General features: G+C 46.4%; 1 protein-coding gene across 1 annotated transcript in view; it reads left to right on the top strand.

Annotated features, from left to right (window-relative positions):
• Positions 1-13,879, top strand: part of PLEKHM3 (pleckstrin homology domain containing M3) — a 132,041-nt gene that overhangs the window by 96,779 nt on the left and 21,383 nt on the right. The window contains exons 8-9 of the transcript XR_006164573.1: positions 741-870; positions 13,601-13,783. The gene's annotated coding sequence lies outside the window, so the exon portion shown is untranslated. The remainder of the gene's footprint in view (positions 1-740; positions 871-13,600; positions 13,784-13,879) is intronic.

Genomic DNA, 13,879 nt, shown 5'->3' with positions numbered 1-13,879 from the left:
ACCTTGATCATGCAAGCAGGAGCCACAGGCCATAAATCAATGTCTGTTCCACCGTAGATCTTCATGGGTGGCAGGGGGGGCCACCCTGCCGTCTCACAACAGGATACAGGGGGGTCTCTGCTCCGGCACACCTCCCCCCTCCTTTCTTCCTCCGTTCCTCCACTGACCTTGGTGTTCACGCAGCTGCAGCAACTCCTCCTCACAAGTCCCACTGCCCGTCACCACGTCCCTTCTTAATTACGTTATTGCAGAGGCGCAGCTGATTGGCTCAATTTCCCAAACAGAAGTGGAGCTGACTTGGAGCTGGGGGAGCTTCGAGAAGCTTCTCACGGGGGGCCACCCCGATAGCCCCCTCCCCTGCCACCAAAAAAACTCCACCACTCACTCAACCCAGGACACCACTGAAGGTCTGGAAGGGCAGGAGTTTGCCCACATTGTAAGGGCTCTCCAAACAATTGATGTAGGAGCAGGCATGATTCCTGCTCTTCTGGGCTACTTCTTCCAATGCACCAGCTGAGGAGCTTCTGCAGCTTCCCTGGAGCTGTGGATTTGGGGACTGTAAGGATTGCAGTGCTGAGCCATGGCTCATGGGCCTAAACCCCCTGCCTGCGGGCCCCCAGAGAAATCTACACCTAGCCCCATGGCCTTCAGAGAAGGATATATTCCTTCCTTCCCTGTCCTCCTGCCCCTCCTCAGAAAGACCAGAAGTCCACCAGGAATGTCAATCCTCTCTCCTGCAGGAACCATTGGACTTCATCCCTGTGATGAAATCGGCTACAAGCAAGGAGTTAATGTTTGACCAGGACCACACAAGCTGTATGAAAAAAACCATGCGCAAGAACTTCTCTTCCTCCTTATTTGCTTTACAAGGTGAGCAAATTCCATTATGACATCTCCTTCCCTTTTCACTGCCACCTCCCCTCCTCACTTCACCCTGTAAGAGATGGTGGGAAAAAGCATCAACACAGAGCAGAGACTGTGGAGTCTAGGGAGCCATGGGAGGAGCACTTTGGTTGGGTTTTTTTCTGTCCTCCTGTGGCTGTATTTGCACAGCTTCTTCTCTCCTGCTTGGCCCTTCCCAGCCTCCCTGCTGTGCTCTGTTACAGTGTATGAACCGTCACTGAAATGCGCTGCTGAAAGGACACACTCCAATAGCTGTCATGGGAAACTTGGGGCTGGAATTTCAAGCAACATTTCTTTTGTTTTCAGTCAGGAGCTAAAGTAGTGGGATTTTTCTCCCTGTTGTACATTGTCATGACATGAAACCTGTGCCTTCTAGTGAAGTGTAACTCTGACAATAAAGCCTTATATTGGCAGGCCTGTTCTTAACTCTTGCATGTACATCCCCAAAAGCCATGCTTTTTGGGTTGTTCTATTAACCATTTGTGTTAATTTATCAGCTAGCCTTTAACACAGCAGGCCACAAAAAATACCAGTCAAACTGTGAATTGCAGCATCCCCCCTCCAGGTCCCCTGGGAAACAGTAGCCAAGTGGCATTTGTTTCTGATGCTGAGCAAGGGGGACAGGCTGGCACCCACAGAGTATCCACCCACCTTGTTCTCTTCACAGTTGATACTCCTCATGCCGGTGGAACAAATCAGGGGTTTATACCGATATAAGCTTAAGTGTTTGGGAATATTGGATAACGGGCAAATCTTATAACCCCATAGATCCAACAGCCAGTCTTTTGGATTTCACACTTTCATGTTCTTGTTGCATGTAAGTGCTTTACAATAGGTTGAACCAGGAAAGTTAATCATCTCCTATGGCCAAGTCCCGTGAGTGGTATTATGGTTCATCTCACCTAAGCATGGCAAGCCGAGTTCTAGCTCTTCTCTTAAAGGTCAGGACAGTTCATTTTTAAAAAGTTACCCTTCTAGCTCTTAGACCAAAAATGAACAGTATTTGATTTAATAGAGGAAGTTGACTGGTTTTCTAAAAGGTGGCAGAACTGGAATGCAACTCTTCTTCTGGGAATAAGTGAGAGAGTCCACAAGTTTGCGAAGTCCTGAGGACACTGTCTAAAATAAATTAAATGGTACAAACTCCTTGTCCAGAACTGTCCTCCAGGCTCAAGGAAACAATTTTTTTTTTTCTTTCAACATTTCTGTAATGTGTATGATACAATTCCGATGACAATACAGTAATAGATGAACCCCAATGGAGCTAGCTTCCTCTTCCTTTCCTTAGGGACAGAGAAGTTCCTTCTGCTTCTGAGGCTTACCATACCTTTTTGGTGGAAAGTGTGCTGAGGGCAAACAAAAATATTTTGGGAGTGTGTGTACATAGCTCTGGACTGTCTTTTTAAAATAGTTCTTGTTTAACTAAATACTGTGCAAAATAGTGGTCCCATCTGGAGGCCTGGGTATTACCGCTATGAGAGGGTGGTGAAAAGCATCTCAGATAATCAGGTGTCACAAGTAAAACCAGACAAAGTCTCCAAGGCAAGCAGGAGTAAATTCCAACCATTTTAAGCATGGACAAATATAAAACTTGGCATTGAGGCTGTAAACTTGCCAAAAAATCAGTCTGCTGTTGAAGGTAAGTGACTTGATTTTCTATAATTGAGTTCAAGGTATTAGCCTTAGATATTAAAAATGAAGTTGTGAGGCTCATCTGGAAAGCAAGAGAAGTCAAAGAGCTTGTGTTAAGGGCAGAAACTTTCATTGACTTGATGTTTACCATGTAGGTACAATATGATATATTTACAGGTGAATAAGAAGGAATTGTTAGTAAAGTTAAGTGTTGTTTAAAAATAAGAAAGTGCAAGTTACTTAATCTGTGTAAGAAAGTAATAGATGTAATCAGTGTGCATGGAGCAGTTCAGTCCAAAGTGCTTTCATAGCACTAAAGATTATAAATTAATCTCATTTATGACTGAAACTACAGGCAAGTACCTAACGTGCAGTGACTAAGTCATGAAACATGATGTTTCTCCATTGAATTGTGTCTTACCCTGCAAGTCATCCCACTGACCCAGGTGGTACAGAGTCCCATGGGAGCAAGGTTAGGGTGGAAAAACTGAGACCCCAGCACCATTCTGTCATCAGACGTCAGCACGCCATTGCTTGTGACACTGGTGGATGCTGTTTGTTGTGTACATATTGCAAAATGCAGTTCCTGTTCTGGCTTGGACTCTGCACTTCTGAAAAGCACTCATCTCTGATTTAACAGACAGCATGATTGATCCTTTAAGCAGATACAAGCTCTGCTGACTCCAGTGAAAGAACCAGAGTTGGGCTCTGGGTGTTTAAGATACATGAGCTGTAGCAGTGTGTAAAATTGGCAGATTCCTTGTAAAATGCATGTGCACCTAGCACAGAGTTAACCCTGGGTGATAACAGGTAAAAGAGGGCAAAAGCATAATAAAATATGGGTCTCTCCTGTAGGTTTTTACACAGTATTGACATTGTTAGCTGTGCTTAGAGATTTATGTCAAGTGTTACTGCACCATCATAAAACAATAAAGTACTTCTGTGAAGGGCTTAGGGCAAGGAGGAAGCAGAGGAGTCTCAGTGTGTAAGGCCCTCCTCCAGCATCTGTGGTAATCCATGGGAATGTTTCCATAGCTGTCGGCAGGAGCTGTGTGGAGGCCTGCTAGGGGAGGGCGAGCAGAAGTGGCACGTTTACTATGTTTAGAGCAGGTAACTAGTGATTTTGTCTCAGGGAGGATATTGCCACCACCAAATTTTAGGAGCCTGGTGCAGCTGACAAGTCCACCTTGTAATCAGTGGAGAGAGATGAGGGTTCCTTCTGAGAGTAGGAATGTATCTGAACTGAATTATGCTCTGGTGTTTCATAGAAGTGCTGACAAGGACCCTAAAAGCTGAGAGATGACACTAAGAAAAATACTGTGCTCAGGGTGGCCATGAGGTGAAAAGGGCAAGAGTCCCGTGTCAGGGATTCTACAGTGTACCCTGGACTCTGCACACTTTCAGTTCTAGGCTGTTGCAGCTCCTCTTCTCACATTGGGCTCACAGTAGGCTTCCCCTCAACATTTTGGCTGCAGGACCAGACTTTGCAGCTGAGCTCAGTGTTTATATGTAGTGGACCAAACTGAAATGCCAGTCCCAATCAGTCAGAGCACCAGGGAGTTCAGATTCAGGCACAGTGCCTGCCTGTCCGTGGATCTGCAGCTCCAGATTGTCCTCCCTGCTCATTGTCTCTTCTCTTCATGAGGTTATGGCAAGATTTCTTCTCCATGCCATGTCAATACATGGGACCTGCTAGTCTTGCTGCAGAAAAGTATTGCTCTTCCAGTAGAGGTGGTTCCTATGTAGTTGTTCCCTGATTAGGTGCTGCTTCATGAGAGGATGATTTCCTGCTTCTTTTCAAATGCAGGAGGTAATTCTTTTCCATCAAAGCATTTAGCAGAAGTCTCACAGCTGTACTGCGAGGGGTGGGAGAGTTACCTGCTTCCTGACCCTGCTCTGGAAAATGCTTCTCAAAAATCAGCCAGCTTCAAAAAAGAGAAGCATCTCTGTTGAGAAGGAACATTTCAGACCCCTTCATAGACCTGAGTGTTGCTGCCAGCCTGGCTTGCCTTGCTTTCCCTGTCAGGAACCAGAGTGTTCCACACCTGCTGGTCTTCACTGTTCTCTGAGGGAGCTGATATGGGTTGTTTGGAAGACAGGTGGGTAGTTGTTGAGTGCTTCAGCATCTGACCCCACATCTCTCAACTGTCTGAATTAATTTTGAGCCGAGGCAACTGGATAAGCCTTCCATACTTCTTTCTCAGAAGCATTGCCCATGCCGTTTCCTGTCCCAAATTTTATCTTAAAAGCTAATGAGTAGAGTTGAAATAGGTCCCTCACTCATCAGATACATTAGCCTCCAAACTCCAGGGCTGATTTCACACTGGTGCAGCTCTCAGAGTCCATGGGCTCACTCCAGCCAAATCCCAGCGTGAGACTGGGTTGGTCCCTCCCTCCAAGTCCTGGGAGGTATCACAGAGGCAATAAACAGCCTCAGTCCCATGGCACCTGATGTCCCTTTCATTCCTCTGGTCCTTGGCTCAGTTGGCGCTGGAGATGTGGCCCAGGTGTGTTCCCTTACTCCCAACAGCACCGCAGGCTCCTGCCCCACAGGACTTACCCCAGCAGAGCACTGTAGGACACCCTGTCCTTGCATTCCTCTGTCCTTCTGCAAAAAGTGTATTTTAAGCTCAGTTCAGTAAGAGAAGAGCACTCTCTCACATGTGTACCCGGAGCAGAGTGCTCCAGCCCCAGCATCCCCTTGGCTTTGTGTGTGATCTTTTCCCATGAATATCTCGGTGGTATCCTCATCACATGAGCTCTTCAGCCTCTGGGATGGTGGGACAGCCTGGGAGATTGAGATGACCCTTTTAGTTTGCACATCTCTTGCTCTGCACATCTACCCATTAAAATTATTTGCTTTACCCTTCTTTGTATGAATTTGGGGCAAACAGCTTGGGACTGGCAGGGACGTGCACGCAGGAGAGAGACGGAGCAGAGTGTGTTTCTCACTCCTCACACTCCTTTTTATTGACCCGCCTCACTGATTGGAAAAGACCCATGTCCCCCCCACCGCCCCCTCTTCCTCCCCAGCCGAACAATTGTCACCGCCAATTAGTGCATTGTTAGGGCACACAATGGCGCTGTGGCCACTGGAATGGGCTGCTTTTGTGCGTCTCCAGTCGGCTGTAGGGGCAGTCAAGATTCATTTAGGGCCTTACACAACATGGACAGAAAATACTATCAGAAAAGCAAAAGGGGGAAAGGAAAAGGGAGAGAGAGAGAGAGAGAGAGGTAGCAAGAGGAGGGGGGGCGAAGTCTGCTATTCAGGGGTTAGCCCAGCCGCATGAAAGGCCCAAGAAGCAGTGCCACATTGAAGACGCCCCTTGGAACACAAAAAGGAAGCAGGGCTTAATAGTAATTAGTGGGCGAACTGCAAAGAGCGCCGTGGCTCTCCAGTGAATTGTTCCTGCACTCGCTGCCACCACTGCCCCTTCCCCCTTCCCTCCGGATCTGGCCGAGAGGGGAGCAGCTCAGGGATGGGAATCGGCAGCCTGCCTTTACCCACTGTGCTCTGGGGAGGCCTCATCTAGCTCTTCTTTGTGGCAGGTAAATTGGATTTCATTCTCTAAAGCTCGTAGCCAATTACAGGAGGTAATTCGCAGCCAGAGCAGGGCACAGGGGTATGGTTTTGGGATCAGCACTGTGCCCATGTCAAGGACCTTTAAAGCAGCCCTGTCCCTTTTTGCAGCCTGGCACGACACACCTTGCGGCTGGGCTGTGTTTGTCCACGGCCTGTCCCTCTTCCCCCAGCAGGGCCTTGGAGGTCACTGTGGTTGTCCTCTTCTGCTTTCATTGTTTCCCTCTTTGCTCATAAAATAATCACCTGTACAGGTTTTTACAATCTATTTAGGGAAAGGCCTGATAGCAACTCTGTCAGCTTAGTAGCAGTGAGGAACCTGCTCAGGCCAAAGACCAAACCTTGCCCTCGTTTCTCCACAAAAGTCTGCACAGTGCAAACAGCGCTTGCATCTACCCCTTCCCCCTTGTTTCTGTGCCAACTCTCAGTCACACTAAGGCCTTCACTGGTACATAAAGAATTTCCTAAAGCACATTTCAGCCCAGCACATCTTGGGCTTGTCTTGGGCAGCTGCATTACTGTGCAGCTGAATATGTTTAATCTCTACTTCTGTAAAGATCAGCTTGTTGCTGTTATCAGTGTCAGCTCATCTCCTGAACTGCTCGTACTAGGTTTAATCAGGAGCTTACGTGCCCAACAGTTAGCTGTGTCTCAGGAATATGCCAAGTTAAAAGATCTGTAAGGCAGGTGTGACCTCACATAAATGTGTTTAAGTATTGAGGAGAAATTTAGGGCATCTTAGCCCAAATGGAAAGTACACGGAGACACAAAATTACAAATCATTCCTTTTATGTTGTCAGGGAATCTAAATAAAATCTGTGGAAGAAAGCTGCAGGGCCTGGTGGTTAGTTTGTTGGTTCTTCTCAGCTAATGGATGTGCATTTTGGCTATCTTTGGATACAGGGGTGCTGGAACGGGTGTTGATCCCAAGAACAACCACACACAACCCCACAAACTTAAACCAGGGTCTTGTGGATTCAGCTCAGGATAAAGTAGCCCAGACATCAACTGACTCAATTTAGTAGTCTCTGCTGGAAACGTTTCTAAACTGCAGCGCGTGAAAACAATACACATACACACACACATGAACAGTTCTGGACTGCTGTTTCTCTTCTGGTAGAGACTGAAATTACCTCCTCATTTCCTCTGTTAACTGCAGGTACAACACTTTCCTCTCTGTAAAATACCTGAGCAAGCTTAGGAAATGCAGTTGCTGCTCCAGTACCAGTCTTTTTCCATGACCTGGAAACCACAGCCGCTCTGTATGTCTATACAAAATAGGTTTGATTGTATCAGAACAGTGAAAATAAGATTCACAACCCAGACTTTTGGTCCATCCAAAATCCCATCACGGGTTTCACACGAGGCTGAGGGCAGCACAGCAGGCATCAAGGACTCGGCTGGTGTTGCTGGGATGGCTCCTGCCATGCAAACGCGATCAGGGAGCTCACAGCGTACGTGTCTCACAGATAGAGCTGGTTGAAGGCACTGTCTCGCAACACAGAACGTGTCTGTCTCTCACCAGCCACAACACGTCCTCTCTCTGCTAATTAGCAACATCCCTGGCAGAGTCTCAGCTGAAAGGATTACACTGTCTTCTCACCTTGTCCTCTCCCTTCCTCCCCCAAAGGGGAATGTTTAGTCCTGTCAGGATGCAGCCTGGCTGGTCCAGGTAAGAAATCGGCCTTGTTCCTCTCCACTCTGCCCCTCTACCAGAAAGGGATTTTGTCTCCAGGACAATCAGTCTGGCCCTGACTGAACGGACGCGCAGCCTCGCATCCCTGCAGCGTAGCACTGGAGGTTGTCAGCCTAATGTGCTCTAGTGGAATGGAAACAGAGAGCAGCGTCTGCAGAAGGAGCCAGAATGGTCTTTTTCCAGCTCGGGACTGAAGGGTTGATTTCCCAGCTCTGTGTGGCTACAAGGGCAAATCTCAGAACTTTTCTATCTGCCAAAGCAGGGAGAATTGCCTGTCCTTTCTCCCATTTCTTGTGTTCCTTGGCTGCTCAGCCTGACAGCTGTTTGTACTGCAGGTACACTCAGCACCTAGCACAGTGAGGGGCAAATAATGAAGTTGTGTGGTGGAAGCTTGCACAGTAATTTCTCCGAGTTCACCCAGTGGGATCCTGTCTGCCTCGTGATGGTGTAACGGCTGGGGGTCTGTCAGTGCCAGCCTGTGGGAGGCATGGAGAAGGGCTCGGCTGCTCCCTTGTCACAAACAGTGGAACAGTTATTTTCACCAGCATGAGGGAAATACATGCAGAGAGTGAATTCTGCTGCAGCTGGACAGACTTCTCTGAGCAAAAAGCTGAACCAAGCTGCTCCACCGTCTTGATGCCATAAGGAAGGTGCTGGCCTGTGTGAACCCTGTCTTTGCAGCAGTTGTGCTACCTTTTTTGTCAGCTTGTTGATTATACAAAATCAGTTAAATTATATCAGTTTGGTAAAAAGAGCCTGTAAGAGGACTGCACAACCTGGTCATCAAAAGATTTTTGGCCACCCTGTGCTAGCACTTGTGGAAGGATTGAAAATATTTTGGAGCACTGTCTTGCATCATCAGGACATATCCCAAGCAGGGTAACATCATTGTGTGCTTGATGGTGCTGCACATGGCAGTGAGGTACAGGATTTAGAGAATGGATTCCTTCTTTTGCCCAGAAAAATCTTTGGACGTGCTCCAATTCTGTAACACTAGTCCCTGCTAAAGCTGTTGATATTTCAGATTGAGCTCTGTGGATCACTTGCATGTGTTAATTCTTCACATCTAACTAATGCCTGGATGTGAAGACTTCTAGCAATAATATCCTTTCCAAAATCACTTTGACCTGTGTATTGCATTATCCCATGAATGACTTGCAGAAGGAAGTAATCAGAACATGTATAGTTCCAGCTAGTGCTAATTGCCTTTTCATCTGTTTCTGTCTCTTTTCACTTGTGTCCAATAAATGTTGATTATGCAGGGATTTAAATCTGTATTTCAACATAATTTGGTTCACTTGAAGTGAATGACATGACTCACTAAGCCTGAGCTCCAAATATCCCTCCAGTCCCATGTCAAGCACTTCAAGGATGTCAAAAGCAGATAGGGAGAATCTGAAGTGCCTGGTCTTAGCAAGAATGCCTGAAAGGTCAGGGAGAGGACATTGTTTCAGGAGGTCTCTGGCCTTGATACTTACTGGTTCATAAAAACACAGCACGTGTGTATTGCATATGAACTTTCCCCTTCTAGGGTACTATAGATGACTATGCATACAGGGCAAAGCTTTCAAGTGTTGTGTGATTTGATTGCCTCTGGTCTTGAGTGGGAAATTTGTCATGTCGTAAAGGAGTCCAATTTCCAGAGGACAGGTCTGTAACAATTTCTGGAAATAAAGATCCCTTCAGGTTCCCTCAAGAGGGTCCAGAATCACTGCATCTGGAAAGTCTTGATCACAGCATCTTTAGAGGTTAGTGAAGAAATGCAGTCAACATGGCTTATGTGTTTGAAACCTATTCTGAGTATGAAACTTCATATTTTCAGGAAAGGCCAGACTGAACTTGAACTATTCTGAACACAGACTGAAGTTGCTCTTAACAACAACAGTTGTTACAATATGTTTTTCACCAATTCATAGAATTTTAAGCCCAGGAGAGACCATCCATAACCGCAGATGTTCATACCGATAACAGTTTCTTTGTAAAGTGCCAGTTCAGCACAGACAGAAAGTTTCTTGGAAACATTTCCATTTTGACTGAACAACTTTCTCTGAAAGCCAGGCAGGACCTAAGCGACAAAGGCTGATTCCTGACTGAATTCTGTCCAGTTTCCCAGCAAGCTCCTGGCACCCCAGGATTTCCATGTCCCCTGCTCCAGGACGTTCCCCATCCTGTGCTCCCAAGGCCTCGCCGGGCAGGGGGCTTCTAGGACTTCCCCATGTTGGGACAGGAAACCTCCTAGCTTTTCCTGATGCTGCAGGATTTCTCAGAAGTACAGGCAGCTTGCCCTGTTTGGCACAAACGGGTGTGTTTTACATTGTTTTTTAATGTTGGAATTTTCCACAAAACAGAAATTGCAAGTTTCAGCCAGCTTCAGCCCAGGCTGCTTCAGTGTTTTCTCCAGAGGATTTTTCATGTTGGCCATTACAAAACTTGCATGGTAATTCCAAAGTATTTGCTACAACGTTTTCAGCCAGAGGTTCCTCTAACCATTCTCTCTCTCTGCTGGATTAGAAAACCATTTAGTTTTTTTGTCCCTGGAGGTAAAGTACTGCAACTGTGACAGATATATTTTAATTTTGGTGTAAAACAAGCAAATAGAAACAAGTTTCCAAAGGTTGTGACCTGAGGCAGGGCAGGGAAAGCATTGTGCCAAAGCTGAACTGATTTGAGCAGTTTCACCCTGAAGGTGACTTTCACAGCAAAGGAGAAGTCAGAAAAAGGAAGGATCTATTTAGAGATGGTGCTGATCAAAACAGCACTGGTCTGAAGATAAAGCAAGCGGTAATTAGTCTATTATTATTATTTCATAGAGGCATTTGATAGCTCCCATGTGTGAGTTGGGGTTTTGCTTTACTCATGTGGTCAGAGTCAAAGCTAGTGTAAGCCAGCGCTGACCTTTGCCGGGCAGTGAAGCCGTGCTCCTTCCCAGCTGCCAAGGAGCCTGGCCAGGGGTTAGGCTTCTCAAATCTGCACCAGTGCTCAGAAGCCAACACTTGTATTTTTTCATACTGGCCCCCAATAGGTTACAGGGAAGTGGTGTAGGTCCCACCTTACATGCACACAGACGGTTGGATGTGCCATGGTGGAAATCACGGCTTCGTGGCTGTTAAGGTCACCTTTGCTGGACATTCAGATCAGACAGGGCAAAAGTTGGGTGGTTTGTGGGAAATGCCTTGCTCTGTCAGCTGGAAAATGGCCCAAGCTGCTCAGACCAGTGTGAGCACTGGCCCCTTGGTCAAGAAAAAAATCTCAGATTTCATGCTTCAAGGTTGCTCATTTGGCAGCTTTCCTGAGAGCTCAATTCACTTACAGCTATAAGCAGACAAATGTATGTGCTGTACAATCACTCTTCTTGGAAATCTCAGTGGAGCAAAGTATTTAACTCTGAAAAATACTTGGAGTAACTTCTTTGCAATGTATAGGGCAGCAAGCATTTCAGAAACAATCTAACTCTGTATTTAAACAGTCATTACTGCCTTCTGGGTAAATAACACATGTTTTTAAAATGATCTCTATACACAATAGACGTTAACAAAATAAATCCTAATTGCTCTGAAGGACCCATTAGGCTCTATCAGGTCAATACATGGCAGAGGTTTTTCGAAAGTCACTCACCCTGTTGTTACATAAGCCACAATTTGAAAGTCCATAAATAAGTATTTGCCCAATGAAGAGTGAGGGCTTTGCCAGGGCCATACTAATTTATCATGTTCAACTTCACTGTGAGGGACTGTTTTCAAGGACCCATGAAGAAGAAAAGAAAAGAAAAGAAAAGAAAAGAAAAGAAAAGAAAAGAAAAGAAAAGAAAAGAAAAGAAAAGAAAAGAAAAGAAAAGAAAAGAAAAGAAAAGAAAAGAAAAGAAAAGAAAAGAAAAGAAAAGAAAAGAAAAGAAAAGAAAAGAAAAGAAAAGAAAAGAAAAGAAAAGAAAAGAAAGAACAAAAAGAAAAGAGAAAAAGCACAATGTGATGTGTTTCAAAAACTACATATCTGAAAAGTTTCAGGCTTCAGTATGCCCCTCAAGAAAAGTTCACTGCCCCTTCCTTACCTCAGCATTGTATGAATCACAGCAAGGAGATCTGAAGATCAGCCATGGCTGTGGCATGCCAGGGACCCTTCCTCATCCCCAGCGACCCTCCTGCGCCCTTGCTTTGGGCCGGGGCCCTGATCCTGCCTCTGCTGTCTGTGTGCTGTGGCGGTGGCACCTCAGGACAGGAGCACCCCTTCGGTGTACCAGCCGTGCCTGCCAGAAGGGGGTCCGAGAAGACGAATGAAAACCAATTATGTACGTTTTACATGCACTTATGTGTACAAATATTGTTAAGTAATAATTGATGAGTCTGGCAAGATAAGTTTCAAGTGCAGCCACTCTTCCTACTTAGTCTTACTTATCTGAACTCCTGGTTGCATTTTACAAACTGGCAGCAGTCATATCAGGTGTTGCTAAAGTCTGTGTCACTGTTAGAAATCAAGTTTTACATGAATTCACTTCAAAGTTGTCTAGTTCCATGTAAATTTTTGAATGTGACTACAGTTTGGGATGGTTTTGTTTTCCTGAGATATGTTAAGATGTGTAATTGTACAGGTACATATAAAAATAAACAGTATTGATGTAGGTTAGGATTTTCAAGGGAATTTCAACAAGGTATTCATGGTGAAAAGTATTCAAGTGATTTAAATCTGAATTCCTGTCCCCAGCCCACAGCTTTCAAGTCATTCGGGCACATGAGAAAATGTTTGTCCCTGCTGCTGTTGCACTTTGGTGGGATTCAGGTGCCAGGGGCCCCACACAAATGCCAGCAGTGATTCTCATCCTGCTCTGCCTATTCACAGAGAGCCGCCCTGTCTCCCTACCTACCAGGTCACTCCTGGGGAGCAAACACCTTTTAGTCTCTTATATAGAAGCCTCCCTCCGGGTCCAGTTACGCAAGGACAGTCTCGGTGCCAGGGTTTGCAGTGCTGTCAGCCCACAACTTTGCAACTCAGTTGCACCATGCACCAAGACCGGTGTGCTTCTGCTTCCACCCGTGGCAAGCATGTGTGTTCCCACCTATGTCCTGTGTGTAGGGGAAACATCAATCTTCTTTTGTACCAGTACACGGTGGGTCTGCTGTGCTGGAGCTGGCTGGGGGCTGCATCGTGATGCCGGATGTGATGGCTGTCTGTCCCTGCACCCACAACAGGCAGCAAGGCACAAACTTGCCAGTCTTGTGCTTCTGCAAACCACTCTGTGGTCCCCAGCACCCCCTCTCCCAAGCAGTTCGTTATCAGGGGTCACTGCTAATATGAGCAGCACCTGAGCTAGCACAGCCTCCAGCTGGGGTGACTGGCACGCTGCCCGTTGGCACCTGTGCTGGGCCCCCACCGCTCCCTTCCTGGGAGCTGGGGACTTGTCAGCAGGGCAGACAAAACTGGGATTTGCTGCTCCAAGTAAGAAGGGTGGAGGGCCAGGGGCAGCGTGCTGGGCCTACAACAAGAGGGGCAGGAGGTTCCTGCCCTGCTTTGGTGCACGCAAAGCCAAGGGCAAGATCATTGCTCCCTGGCTTTGTCTCTGCCCAGAGGCTGGGCTGAAAAGCTCTTTGGAAAAGTCAGCTGAGTTTTCTAACAAGTGCAAGGGCAATAGTTAGTCTTTACAAAGGAAGCTCACTTAGTCCTTTTCTAAAGTCTTTTAAAAGTCACAGTATCCTTCACAAAGGCAGTTTGTCCAGGTAAACAGTGTAGGCTGACAATACAGCAGTGAAGGAACCAAATAAAGAAATATTTACCACCTTTTGATTTTATGCTTCAACCAGGAACTGCTGCATCCCAGCTGAAAATGCCTCAACAGGTGGAAGGCATGTCCATGAGAACGCATGTATCGTTAGCTCATGCCCATATCCTCTGGGCTGGACCCACGAGCAGGGACTAGCTGGACTCCCAGATAGGCCTGTCTAGCATGGTGGAGCTTCAGGAGCATCTCTGCACGTGGATTAAAGGTAAAGTGATTTCCTGATAATATTTAGAGTTTTTTAACAACAACAGCAAGTTCTCAGGGGTGGGAAGCACTCTCTCTTTTGTCTCTGGGTTTGGCA

This window comes from Tyto alba, unplaced genomic scaffold, assembly GCF_018691265.1.
Source record: "Tyto alba isolate M040663 unplaced genomic scaffold, T.alba_DEE_v4.0 Super-Scaffold_7, whole genome shotgun sequence".
Lineage (NCBI taxonomy): Eukaryota > Metazoa > Chordata > Aves > Strigiformes > Tytonidae > Tyto > Tyto alba.
Note: the sequence above shows the minus strand (reverse complement) of the source record. Positions and strands in the feature narration are given on the sequence as shown.